Raw genomic sequence first — 14,969 nt, 5'->3', positions numbered from 1 at the left:
TGTTTGCGACTTAAGAATGCCTTTAAGTGGTTTTCCCCCTTGAGTGGGCCAGGTGTTCCTTGCCCTCATTTCCATAAATCCACAATCTTCCAGCTTGGGTGTTACGGCCATCATGAACTTGTCACAGTGCTGCAGAGATTCTGTTTATGGCCAGTTTTGGGGCCAGTTTATGGTCAGATTTTGGGGGGCCTGCTCCCAACACAAACCAAAGCTAAATCCTCACTCTGCTCACTTATTACTTGTATGACCTTGGACAAGTTATCTTTCGTAATCTTCAGTTTCTTCCTTTATAAAATAGAAACAGTAAATTACCTCCCTTTGGGGGGATTTGAGTCATATGAGATACAGTTAACACCCTGAGTAAACGTTTAATAAATATTTATGGCTGACAGCATTAATATTTGTTTGAAGTCTCTAAATACATCTACCAGAATCCTTTTTTTGAAGCACCTTAAACCAACACAAACTCCCATTAGACCTTGTCTCTATTGAAGGGTCTCTGACTTTGCCAGACATTCTTCAAGCATGTTATCTTAATTTACCAGGAGTAGCACCATGACTGGGAAATACATGGTATTCAATAATTGTTTGTTGAATAGATGTTATTAACTTTGGGAGAGAACTTCCAGAGGCAAAGGTAGGCAATTTTGGCAAAGCCTCAAGGAGTTTAATGCTTCTCCAAATCATGTAACAATGAGTGAGCCAAAACCGTCTTTCAACAGGTGAAATTGCTTTTTCAAGTTGGGTAAACAATTTGAAAAAGAGCTGCTTTTTTTTTTTTTTTTTTTTTTTTTTTTAGTTATTGAAAACGGAGTCTCACTGTGTCACCCAGGCTGGAGTGCAGTGGTAGGATCTCAGCTCACTGCAACCTCTGCTGCCCGCGTTCAAGTGATTCTTGTGCCTCAGCCTCTCATGTAGCTGGGACTACAGGTGTGAGCCATCATGCCTGGCAAATTTTTTTTGTTTTTTTTGTTTTTTTGTTTTTTGTTTTTTGTTTTTTTTGAGCCAGAGTCTGGCTCTGTCGCCCAGGCTGGAGTGCAGTGGCCGGATCTCAGCTCACTGCAAGCTCCGCCTCCCGGGTTTACGCCATTCTCCTGCCTCAGCCTCCGGAGTAGCTGGGACTACAGGTGCCTGCCACCTCGCCTGGCTAGTTTTTTGTATTTTTTAGTAGAGACGGGGTTTCACCGTGTTAGCCAGGATGGTCTCGATCTCCTGACCTCGTGATCCGCCCGTCTCGGCCTCCCAAAGTGCTGGGATTACAGGCTTGAGCCACCGCGCCCGGCCAAATTTTTTTTGTATTTTTAGTAGAGATGGGGTTTCACCATGTTGGTCAGGCTGGTCTCAAACTCCTGACCTCAGGTGATCCGCCTGCCTCGGCCTCACAAAGTGCTGGGATTACCGATGTGAGCCACTGCACCCGGCAATGAAACAGAACCTGCACCTCTTCTAATTAATTACCTTCAGCTTAATGTGGACCCTTAAGAGAATTCTGGAATATGTCATTATTACACAGCCATCAGTGAGAGCGTAGAGGGCTTCAGCTAACCAATGTGGATTCATAGAACAAAGCAAGTCCCCAAGTAGGATGCAAATGATAGTTTTTGGTAGTGTTTCCAACCTAGTAGATTGTGTGAATGCTATAGAATTATCTCTCATACATTAGACTTTGAACAGCTTGAGGTCAGGAACATTTTACATCTTTGAATCCACTATAGTTCCTATCACAAAGTAAGGATTTAGCAGCTCCTTGCTAGTTAACTGAAGGAGTAAGTGAAATCATGGCATTTAACAAAGTCTCTCAATATTTTAAGGAGAGAATGAGAAATAGAGACTAGAAAATAATGTGTGTGCAAACCTATAACATTTGAACTATCACCATTAGTTAATAGATTGATGTCAACTCTGAAGGAAGAAGTCTAGTAACCAAAGCCAAGGTGTTATGGCTTTCAGTGTTATCAACAGATAGGATGGAAATTGTAGGCAGGTTTATCACAGTAGAGGTGGTGGCAAGGCCAGACATCTCATCTCTTCCTAAGAACACTTCAATACTCAGGTATAAGGTCGAGCCAGGGCTTCTAAAACACTAGAACACCACATCACACCAGCCTCTAGGCCTAGAAAATGTTACAAGTTAGAACATTGGACTAAAGTGATAAGTAGATATTAACAGAAAAATGGAAAGGTTTTGTATCCATTTATTTGAAAGAATCCTAGTGATATTATCACAAACCAAATGTGAACTAACCAGATGACAAGGACTCTTTATTATTATTGTGGTTAAAAAAAAAAACCACATAGCACGAAATGTATAATCTTAATCATTTTTAAGTGTAATATTTAGTATAGGCACCTTGTTGTGCAACAGATCACTAGAACTTTTTCATATTGCATAACTGAAATTTTATACCCATTGAAAAATAAATCATCTTTTCCCCCTCACTCAAGCTCCTGGCAACCACCATTCTACTTTCTAAAGTTTGACTACTTTATATAGCTCATGTAAATGTAATTATGCATTATTTGTCTTTTTGTGACTGGCTTATTTCACTTAGCATAATCTTTTCAAAGTTTCTCTAAGTTACAGCATGTGTCAGAATTTCCTTGATAATGTTCCATTCTGTGTGTAGACCACATTTTCTTTATGCATTCATCCATCAATAGATATGTATGTTGCTTCCACCTCTTGATTATTGTGAACTGTGCTGCAGTGAACAAGAACATATCTCTGAAATTCTGTTTGCTGTTCTTTTGGATGTATACCCAGAAGTGGGATTGCTAGATTATGTGGTAATTCTATTTTTAAGTTTTTGAGAAACTTTATACTTATTCCATAGTACTTGTATCATTCCACATTGCTACCAACAATGCATAAGAATTCCAATTTATCTGCATCCTCACCAACACTTGTTTTCTTTTCTCTCTCTCTCTTTTTTTTTTTTTTGATAGTGGCCATCCTAATGGAAGTAAGGTGATGTCTTATTGTGGTTTTGATTTGCATTTCCCAGATGATTAGTGATGTTGAGCATCTTTTCATGTGCTTTGTGGCCATTTGTATATCTTCCTTGGATAAACGTCTCTTCAAATTATTTGCCTGTTTGTAAATTGGATTATTTGCTTGTTGTCATTGTTGAGTTGATGTTCTTTATATATTCTATACATTAACCCCTTTTCAGACATAGTTTACAGATATTTTCTCTCATTCTGTAGGTTCCCTGTTCACTCTGTTGATTGTTTCCTTTGTTGCACAATAACTTTTAAGTATGATATAGTTCCATTTGTCTATTGTTGCTTTTGTTGTCTGTACTTTTCATGCAATATCTAAGAAACCATTGCCAAATAGAATGTCATAAATATTTCCCTCTATGTTTTCTTCTAGGAACTTTATAATTTCAGGTCTTACATTTGGATGTTTAATCCATTTTGAGTTAATTTTTTTTATATGGTTAAAGGTAAGGGCCCATCTTCATTCTTTTGTATTTGAATATTTGGCATTTTCCAAACACCATTTGTTCAAGAAACTATCTTTTCCACATTGTGTTAACACCTTTATCAAAGATCTTTTGATTATATACATGAAAGTTTATTTTTGAGCTCCTTATTCTGTTTCATTGGTGTATACATTGTGCTCTATGTCAGTACCATACTGTTTTGATTATAGTAGCTTTGTAATATGTTTTGAAACCAGAAAGTGTGAGGCTTCCAGCTCTTTTATTTTTTTCTTGCCCTCAGAATTGCTTTGTTTATTTGGAGTACTGAGATTCCATCATGCCCATTACGATTTGTTTTTCCTATTTCTTAGAAAATAAAAGAAAATGCTATTGGGATTTTGAGAGTGATTGCTTTGAATCTGTAGATTGCTTTGGGTAGTATGGACATTTTAACATTATTAAATCTTACATGAAAATATTTATTGTGTCTTCTCTAATTTCAGCAATGTTTTGTAGTTTTCAGTGTGCAAGCCTCTTTTATCTCCTTGATTAAGCTTATTGCTTTTTTTTTTTTCTTTGAGACAGAGTCTCACTCTGTCACCCAGGCTGGAGTGCAGTGACACAATCTCAGCTCACTGCAAGCTCCACCACCCGGGTTCACACCATTCTCCTGCCTCAGCCTCCCAAGTAGCTGGGACTACAGTTGCCCGCCACCATGTCCCGCTAATTTTTTTGTATTTTTAGTAGAGATGGGATTTCACTGTGTTAGCCAGGATGGTCTCGATCTCCTGACCTCGTGATCCACCCACCTCAGCCTCCCAAAGTGCTGGGATTACAGGTATGAGCCACTGCACCCCGTCCTGATTAAGCTTATTTCTAAGTATTTTATTATTTTTAATGCAACTGCAAATTAGATTATTTTCTTAATTTCCTTTTTAGATTGTTTATTGTTAGTGTATAAAAACAAAACTGATTTTTTGGAATTTATTTTGTATCCTGCAACTTTGCTAGCTTATGTATTAGTTCTAACAGCATTTTTGTCAAATCTTTAGGATTTTCTACATATAAAATTATATATATGCAAAAGAAATAATTTCACTTCTTCCTTTTTCAATTTAGATGCCTTATATTTCTTTTTCTTGCCTAATTGTTATGGCTAGGACTCCCAGCACTATTTTCAATAAAAATGTGAAAAGAGAGTATCCTTTCCTTCTTCCTCATCTTAAAGGGAAAGCTTTCAGTTTTTCACAATTGAGTATGATATCAGCTGTGGGATTTTTATGTGTGGACTTTGTTAAGTTTAGGTAATTTCCTTTGCTTCCTAGTTGTTGAGTGTTTTTTTAATCATAAAAGGGTATTGAGTTTTGTATGGTTTTTGTCTTTCACTGTGGTATATTACATTAATTGATGTTTTTATATTGAAGCATTCTTACCTTCCAGGAATAAAATCTGTGTGGCTGTAGTGTGTAATCCTTTTATTGTGATGTTGAATTCTGTTTGCTAGTACTTGGTTGAGAATTTTTATACCAATGTTTCATCAGGGATACTGGTCTGTAATTTTCTTGTACTATCTTTGTCTTATTTTTGGTGTCAGGGTCCTGCTGCATCATAAAATGAGTCTAGAAGTCTTCTTCCTCATCAATGTTTGGAAAGATTTTGAAAAGAATTTGTATTTGTTCTTTAAGTATTTGGTAGAATTCTCCATTGAAGCCATCTGGTTGTGGGCTTTTCTTTGTTGGAAGGTTTTTGGTTACTGATTCAATTTCCTTACTACTTATAGGTTATGTCCAGAATTTTTATTTCTTTATAATTCAGTCTTAGTAGGATATATGTTTGTAAAAATCTATCCATTTCTTCCAGATTATCCAATTGGTTGGTGTGTAATTATTCACAATAGCCTCCTATGATCCTTTTTGTTTCTGTGGCATCACTTGTAATGTCTCTTCTTTTGTTTCTAATTTTTGAAATACGAGTCTTCTCTTATTTTTTACTTAGTGTAGCTAAGGGTTGTAAATTTTGTTGATCTTTTAAAAAAAACTGAAATTCTGTTAATATTTTAACCAAAGTTCTGTTATGTTGTTCTTTTTCTATTTTCTATTTCATTTATTTCTGCTTTAATCTTTCTATTAAATTTTAGTTTAATTTGTTCTTTTAGTTTCCTGAGGTGTAAAGTCATATTGCTGATGAGCTCTTTCTTTGTTTTTCATATAGGTGTTTATTATTACAAGCTTTCCTCTTAGAATTGCTTTGCCTGAATCCCATGAGTTTTGGTATATTATGGTTTTATTTTCATTTGTCTCAATATATTTTCGGACTACCCTTGTGATTTCTTATTTGAACCCTTGGTTGTTCAAGATTGTATTACTGAGTTTGCACATATTTGTGACTTTTTCAGTTTTCCTTTTACTATTGATTTCTAGCTTCATTCCTTTATTTATAGTCAGAAAACATACTTGATATGATTTTAATCTTTTTAATTTTGTTAAGACTTCTTTTGTGACTTTAAATGTAATCTATCTTAGAGAATGTTCTATATAACATAGAGATAGAGAAAGAGACAGAGATCGGTATCTGTAAGATCCCACTGGTCTATATTGTTGTTCAAGTCCTCTGTTACCTATGGATCTTCTCTCTAGTTAATCTATTCATTATTGAAAGTGGAGCATTGAAATATCCTACTTTAATTGTGTTTCTGTCTATTTCTACTTTCAGTTATGTCAATGTTTGCTTTGTATATTTGAATACACTGCTGGTAGATGCACATATATTTATAGTTGTTATACCTTCCTAGTGAGTAGATCATTTATCACTATATAAGCTCCTTCTTTGTTTCATGACAGTTTTTGACTTGAAGTCTATTTTATCTAATGTAATTATGGCCATATTCACTCTTTTAGTTACTATTTGTAAGGAATATCTTTTTCCCTCCTTTTACTTCCAGCCTATTTATGTCCTTATATCCACAGTGAATCTTTTGTAGACAATGTATAGTTGGATCTTGTGTTTTAGTCCATCCAGCCATTAATGGATTAAATATTTTGATTATATATTTTGATTGGGGAGTTTAATCCATTTACATTTAATAAGTTACTAATGGAGAAGGACTTGTTACTATTTCATTAATTGATTTCTGTATATCTTGTAGTTTTGTTTTTCTTTTATTCTGTTGGCAATCTCCTTTGTATTTTGTTGACATTTGTAGTTACATACTAATATGGTTTGGCTGTGTGCCCCACTCAAATCTCATCTTCAATTTTAGCTCCCATAATTCCCACATGTCATGAAAGGGACCCAATGGGAAGTCATTGAATCATGGTGGTGGATCTTTCCCTTGCTGTTCTCATGATAGTGAATAAGTCTTGTGAGATCTGATGGTTTTAGGAAGGGGAGTTCCCCTGCACATGCTGTCTTTGCCTGCCGCCATGTAAGACGTGATCTTACTCCTCATTCACCTTCCACCATGATTGTGAGGCCTCCCCACCCATGTGGAACTGTGAGTTAATTAAACCTCCTTCCTTTATAAATTGGCAATTCTTTGGTATGCCTTTATTAATTAGCAGCAGCATGAGAACAGACACTTTGATTCCTTTTCATTTCTTCTGTGCATCTTTTGTAGGTATTTTCTTTGTGTTTATAAGGAGGATTACATAAAAATCTTATAACAGTCTATTTTAAATTGATAACAATTTAACTTCAGGAACATACAAAAGCTGTTTTCCTTTGCATTTCACCCTATACACATCATATTTTGATGCCACAAAGTACATATTTTCATACTTTGTATTTATTAACATAGTTTTATACTTATATTTTTACGCATTTTTTTAATTCTCTATCAGAATTAGAAATTATTTACACACTATTGTAAGCATATTATATTCCAGGATTATGTATTTGTCTATATAGTTACTCCATCAGAGGGTAACTTTATTCATATGCTTTCATGTTGCTAACTAGCGTCCTTTCGTTTCAACTTGATGGACTTCCTTTACCAATTCCTGTAATACAGGCCTGGAAGTGATCAGCTTCATCAGTTTTTATTTATCTAGCATGGTCTTTATTTCTCCTTTATTTTTAAAATTTATTTACTTTTAATTGATAAATAATAATTGTATATATTTATGGGGTACAATGTGATTTTTAATCTATGTACTCATTGTCAAAATATTCAGTCAAGCTAATTATGGTATACATATTACCTCACTAACTTATTTTTTGTGGTGAGATTATTAAAATTATATTCTTTAAGCAATTATGGGATATACAACACATTGTTATTAACTGCTCACCATGCAGGGCACTGAAACTTATTCCTCCATTTTAACTGAAACTTGGCACCCTTTAACCAATGTCTCCTCTTTTCCTATCCCTCCCTCTACTCCTTAGCTTCTGGTTACCCCCTTTCTGTTATGTTTCTATGAGATCAACTGTTTTATATTCCACATATAAGAACATACAGTATTTGTCTTTTTGTACTGTCTTATTTTACTTAGCATAATGTCCTCCAGTTCCATCCATGATGTCACAAATCACAGAATTTTCTTCTTTTAAAGGCTGTGTAGTATTACATATATATGTAATATAAATATATAAGTAATAGATATATGTTATATATATATTTTCATATATATATATAAAACAATTTCTTTATCCATTTATCTGTTGATTGCCACAGGGTCATTCCATATCTTGACTATACTTTTTTTTTTTTTTTTTTTTTGGTGACAGGGCCTCTTGCCATCGTCCAGGCTGAAATGCAGTGATGTCATCATGGCTTACTGCAGCCTTCAGTCCCTGAGCTCAGGCAATCCTCCTGACTCAATCTCCTGAGTAGCTGAAATTACAGGCACATGCCACCATACCTGGCTAAACTTTAAAAAACATTTCGTAGTGACAGGGTCTTGCAGTGTTGCCCAGGCTGGTCTCAAACTGCTGGCTTCAAGAGATCCCAAAGTGCTGGGATTGCAGGTGTGAGCCACTGTGCCCTGCTGTGGGGATAGTTGGCTCATACAGCCCTGCTGTGGCTATTGGTAATAATGTTGAAATGAACATAGAAGTGCAGATGTCTTTTGATGTATTGATTTCAATTTTTTTGGATAGTAGAGGTGGGGATGGTTGGATCCCATGGTAGATCTATTTTTAGTTTTTTGGGGAACTTTCAACTTATTTTCCAAAATGGCTGGTACTAATTTACATTTTCACCAACAATACACAAGGGTTCATTCATCTTTTTTTTTTATCATAGCCATTCTAACAAGTGTGAAGTGATACTTCACTGTAGATTTTACTTTGCATTTCTCATATGATTAGAGATGTTGAGCATTTTTTCATATGTATGTTGGTCATTTGTATCCCTTTTTTTTCACAAAATGTCTGTTCACATTGTTTGCCCACTTTTTAAGTCAGTTATTTAGATTTTTGCTATTGAGTTACAGTTGCTTACATATTTTGGATATTAGCCTTTTATCAGCTATATGGTTTGCAAATATTTTCTAACAAATCCAAGGATTGTCTCTTCACTGTGTTCATTGTTTACTTTGCTATGCAGGAGCTAGTTAGTTTAATGCATTCCTATTTATGACTTTTTGTATTTGTTAATTGAAACAAGGAGGTGAAAGATCTGTACACTGAAAACTATACAGCATTGCTGAAAAATTGGAAAGGGCACAAAAAATGGGAAGATATTTCATGTTCATGGATTAAAATAATTAGTATTATTAAAATGTCCATACTACCCAAAGTGATCCTACAAATTTATTGCAATTTTTATCAAAATTCCAATGTCTTTTTTCAGAGAAATGGAAAAAACAATTCTTAAATTACTATGGAACCAGAAAAGACTCCAAATCTTGAGCAAAACGAACAAAGGTGAAGGCGTCACACTCCCTGATTTCGAAATGTAAAGCTGTTGTAGTCAATAGCTTTGACTACAGCATGGTACTGGCTAAAAAACAGACATATCAACCAATGGAACAGTACAGAAAGCCCAGAAATAAACCCAAGTGTTTCTGGTCAATTGATTTTTGACAAAGGTATCAAGAACCGACAATGGGGAAAGAACAGTCTCTTCAATAAATGATGTTAGGAAAGTTTGATATCCACATATGGAAGAATGAAATTGGAGCCTTATTTCATGCCATATACAAAAATCTACTTAAAATGGTTTTTAAAAAGTTAAATGTAAGGCCTGCGACTATAAAGCTACTAGAAGGAAACATATGGGGAAGCTCTATGACATTGGCCTGGACATTGATTTCTTGAATGAGTCGACTTCACTTTTGAAATATAGTTTTGCCAGATTAAAGCAGTAGTCCCCACCGTTTTTGGCACCAGGGACCAGTTTTGTGGAAGACAGTTTTTCCATGGACCAGTGGGGCAGGGATGGTTTTGGGATAAAACTGTTCCACCTCAGATCATCAGACATTAGATTCCCATAAGGAGTGCACAATCTAGATCCTATACATGCGCAGTTCACAATAGGGTTTTTGCTCTTAAGAGAATCTAACATGGCCGTTCATCTGATGTGAGGCGAACCTTGGGCAGTAATGCTTGTTCACTTACCACTCACCTTTTGCTGTGCAGCCTGGTTCCTAACAAGCTACGGATTGGTACTGGTCTGTGGCCCCAGGGTTGGAGACCCCTGAGATAAACTATTCTTGGTTGGAAGATTTTAAGTATTCTTGGTTGGCAGGTGGGGTTTTTTTTCTCCGTTTTTAGCACTTTGAATATGTCATTCCACCCCCTTCTGGCTTGCAAAGTTTTTACTGAGAAGCCTACTGATAATATTATAAGACTCCCTTGCATGTGATGAACCAATTTCTCTTGCTGTTTTCCAGTTTCTCTTTTTGTCTTTGACTATTGATAGCTTGATTTTCATGAACTGTGGTATGGTCCTCTTTGGGTTTATTCTAGTTGGAGTCCTTTGAGCCTTTAAAATTGTGTATGTCTATTTCCTTCCTCCAATTTGGAGAATTGTCAGATATTATTTCTCCAGATCAGCTATCCGCCCCTTTCTCTCTGTCTTCTTCTCTGATCCCCATATTGCATATTTTCATCCCCTTGGCATTGTCCCATAAAGTCCCTAAGGCTCTGTTCCCTTTTTGAATTTTTTTTTATTCCTTTACTCAATAATTTCAAGTGACCTGTCTTTTAGTTCATTGATTATTTCCTCTTCTTCTTAATACAGCCTGCTACTGGACTCCTCCAGTGAACTTTTTAGTTCGGTTATTTAATTTTTCAGCTTCAGAACTTCTGTTTTTTATGGTTTCTATCTCTTTATTGATATGATTCTGTTCATGCATAGCTTTACTGATTTTGTTTAGCCGTCTCTCTTGTAGTATTCTCTTGTAGTGCACTGAACTTTAATTTTTTTAAGTCTTTTCTGGCCATAGATTTCCATTTATTTGTTATTTCTGTCTCTAGATGTTTATTTTGTTCCTTCAATTGGACCATGTTTCCCTGTTTCTTCATGTACCTTGTTATTTTTTAATGTAATTTGTGCATTTGAAAAAATAGCCACCTCTTCCAGCCTTTACAGACTGGTTTCTTACAGTGTAATACCACATCAGTCAGCTCAGCTAGAGATTCTTGGGGCCTCTCAACCCTTTTCTGGATATCCATCTTCCCTGGGCTTGTTGGTATATTTTCCAATTAGAAAGTTTGCTGATTTCTTCTTTTTTTTTTTTTTTTTTTTTGAGGCAGAGTCTCGCTCTGTTGCCCGGACTGGAGTGCAGTGGCCAGATCTCAGCTCACTGCAAGCTCCGCCTCCCGGGTTTCCGCCATTCTCCTGCCTCAGCCTCCCGAGTACCTGGGACTACAGGCGCCCGCCACCTCGCCCGGCTAGTTTTTGTATTTTTAGTAGAGACGGGGTTTCACCGTATTAGCCAGGATGGTCTCGATCTCCCGACCTCGTGATCCGCCCGTCTCGGCCTCCCAAAGTGCTGGGATTACAGGCTTGAGCCACCGCGCCCGGCCTACTGATTTCTTCTTTATGAGCTTGTAATCTCTCGCTCTCTCTTGCATCTGTCTATGGTACTGCAGATTTTCTGGCACTGCGGCCAGCCTCTGAGCTCTCTAGTTTTCTAAAACCTTCAGCCATCCAAAGTGTTTCAGTTTTGTCTGTATTCCTAGTCAACTGAGACAGAAACCAATCCCTTGAATAAGCCTCCCCACAAATCCAGAACATTGCATGTACTTTTTTACTTATTTCTTCCCGAGGGATAAGCAGTGAGCTGGGTGCTTTCTCTTGATTGCACTGAGCTGTGCTGGCCTCTGCCTGTGGCACTGGCAGATCTCCACTGTTGCAACCAGCCTCTGAGCTCCTTTTTTCTCAGTGGCTCCCAGGCATTCAGAGTGTGCCAGTTTCCCGTCAGTGCTCCCAGTCAGTCGAGACATAAACTAGTCCCTCAGGCAGCCCCCCTGAAAAGCTGGAATGTTAGACGTACATTCCATTCTTCTCTTTTCTTCCCAAAGGAAAAGCCATGAATTGGGCTCTTTCTCCTACACACACTGAGCCATACTGGCTTAGGGGAAGGGCTGTCACAGTTGAGGTGAAGTGGCTTTTCTTACCCATTTCAGCATAGCCATTCTTGGCATTAAACTTGCCTGTGGTCCTGCGCCTTCTTAACTGGTTTCTGGAGTTCTCGTAAAAGCTTCTGGATTACAAATTGCTGTTAAGTTGATGTCTTTGTGGGGAAACTGAGGTGTGGGGCTTCCTTTTCTGCTATCTAGTCAATATCACTTCTTCATGACAAGAAGTCTTAAAATTGGGATAGCAATTTTAGAATCTTGTCTCTTCACTGAATTTTATGTGCTCTGTACCTGAGGAGTTTTAGTAAATGGATTTATTAAAAACTCTTAAGGAGAGAAAAAGAAATGTGGGGAAAAGATAAAATTACAGAGCGTTTTAAGAAGTTTCATTTGTTATTGCCAAAACCAAATAATTTCAATATTTAGCTAAAGGCAAAGGGGCTAATTTAGTTAATTATGGCTCATCAATTCTGTGGAGTACTAGGCAGCCATTAAAAAACACTTGAAATTCTGCTAAGAGGGTTGATATTAAGTGTTTTTACCACAAAGAAAAAAAAAGAAAATGGTAATTATGTGAAGTGATAGATATGTTAATTAGCTGATGTGATTATTTCACTCTAGATATGTATATCAGATCAATTGTATACCATACACACACAATGTTTACTTGTTTGTTTCTTAATAAAGCTGAAAAACTATGGGAAAATATATGGCTAACAAAACAAATCTATGTCTCTCCCTCTGAAACTCCACTAAAAAAAAAGTATTACTTCACTGTGACAGAGGAGAGAAGCATTGGCAGCTGATGACAGTTTTCAGTAGACACTTTGGGACTGCAGTGTTGTGTTTTTGTTGTTGTTGTTGTTGTTGTTGCAGTGTTGTGTTGTTGTTGTTGTTGTTGTTGTTGTTGTTGTTTTTGATACGGAGTCTCTGTTGCCCAGGCTGGAATGCAGTGGCATGATCTCAGCTCACTGCAGCCTCCACCTCCCAGGTTCAAATGATTCTCCTGCCTCAGCCTCCTGGGTACTGGGATTATAGGCGCCCACCACCACACCTGACTAATTTTTATATATTCAGTAGAGACGAGGTTTTGCCATGTTGGCCAGACTGGTCTCAAACTCCTCACCTCAAGCGATCCACCCGCCTCGTCCTCCCAGAGGGCTGGGATTACAGGCGTGGGTCACTGCGCCCAGCCTGCAGTGTATTCTGATTGTGGTAAATACCTAGCAAAGCAGAAGAACCTAAAACTTGACTGCTGGGTGAAAGAGGCCCAGCAGAAGATGCCAGATCCTAGGACAACTCAGGAGTTTGGGGCACATGTTTCTCCGCACATGACCATAGAACGAGCTGATGAGGAAGGAATGGCTGAACACCTGCATGTGAAACAGTAAGACCTCCATACCACTCCCTGCCCACCACAACCAGATGTCTGCACTGCCACCCCCTGCAGTGGTAGAACTAAGAGACTCAGACTCCAGGACATCAGGCACAACAGAGTCTGCACCGACACAGGGATGAGCGAAAACCCACATGCCACAGGAGAGCTTCAAGGCCTTCTCACCAGGGCACTCAGGAAGGCCTAACTTCCCTCAGGCAGGAACTGGGTTTCCCCTGTGTGGATGATGGCCGAGCTAGCAGACAGTCCTGCACGTATGAATATCTGGGGATCTCTCAGCTACTGCATTTCTGCCCAGATCCCCACTGAGAATCCCAGACCCTAGTGTATGAACAGACCCTAGACACAGAAACACACATATTATAAACAATCAGCCACGAATTTGAGGAAGAGTCAAAATATGATAAACAGAGGCCAAGACAGAGAGCCGAAAGGACCCTGGAGAAAAGTGTGATGCATATGGCTGAAGAAAATGGAAATTAAAATGTGTTCTTGAAAAAGATATAAAGCATCGTTTCCAAGAGGAAAGAGAAGCTATGGTATCCAGGAAACAAGACCATGATGCTATATTTTAAATCCATAACAAGAAGGTGCTCTTGGAAATTTAAAAGAAAAAAAAAAAACAGTAACAGAAATTAAAAAACTCATGGGTCTTACAATGGAGAAAATTTCTAAGAAAAGGGGGAAAATCAGAAAAAATTTAGGCAAGAGTACTCAAGAAAAAAAAAAAGACAATTGAATTAGAATCCTTAGTGTTCAATTAATTGAAATCCCAGAGAAAAAGAAACACAGGAAAGGAAAAGTTGAAAAGAATAACAGTAACAGATTCTGCAGAATTAAGGATATTCAGATTGCAGGGGTCAGTGAATGCCCCAGACAATGAATGAAAAGAGCCCCACCGGCCGGGCGCGGTGGCCCAAGCCTGTAATCCCAGCACTTTGGGAGGCCGAGACGGGCGGATCACGAGGTCAGGAGATCGAGACCATCCTGGCTAACACGGTGAAACCCCGTCTCTACTAAAAAAAAAATACAAAAAAAACTAGCCGGACGACGTGGCGGCGCCTGTAGTCCCAGCTACCCGGGAGGCTGAGGCAGGAGAATGGCGTGAACCCGGGAGGCGGAGCTTGCAGTGAGCTGAGATCCGGCCACTGCACTCCAGCCTGGGCGACAGAGCGAGACTCTGTCTCAAAAAAAGAAAAAAAAAAAAAAAAAAAAAAGAAAAGAGCCCTACCTAGCACTTGCCATCATGAAACTTCCGAGCAGGAAGGAGTAAGAAAGAATCCCCTAAGCCTGCAGAGGAAAAGCAGATACCATGCAGAAGACTGAGCCCCACTCTGGATCCAGGAGTCTCAGCTGAGCAGTTCCAAACTAGGAGACAGTGGCGTAATGGCTTAGCATTTTGAGGGACAGTTCTTTTCATCGTAGGTTCCTGTAGGCGCCTATACTGACTGTCCAGTATAGTAGAATAAAAACATTCTTACATTTTGAAGGTCTCAAAAATCTTCCTCATATGCATCTTGTGTCAGAAAGTTTCTGGAAACTGGGTGCCACTAAGATACAGTGAATTAAAAACAAAAACAAACAAACACACAAAAACAGGCAGGGCCCGACACAGT

At 37.9% G+C, this 14,969-nt stretch overlaps 1 protein-coding gene across 9 annotated transcripts in view; it reads left to right on the top strand.

The window, feature by feature from the left end:
• Positions 1–14,969, top strand: part of COBL (cordon-bleu WH2 repeat protein) — a 323,275-nt gene that overhangs the window by 234,660 nt on the left and 73,646 nt on the right. The window lies entirely within an intron of this gene.

This window comes from Trachypithecus francoisi, unplaced genomic scaffold, assembly GCF_009764315.1.
Source record: "Trachypithecus francoisi isolate TF-2019V2 unplaced genomic scaffold, Tfra_2.0 Lachesis_group4, whole genome shotgun sequence".
NCBI classification, from domain to species: domain Eukaryota; kingdom Metazoa; phylum Chordata; class Mammalia; order Primates; family Cercopithecidae; genus Trachypithecus; species Trachypithecus francoisi.
This window is presented reverse-complemented; position numbering and strand designations above follow the sequence as displayed.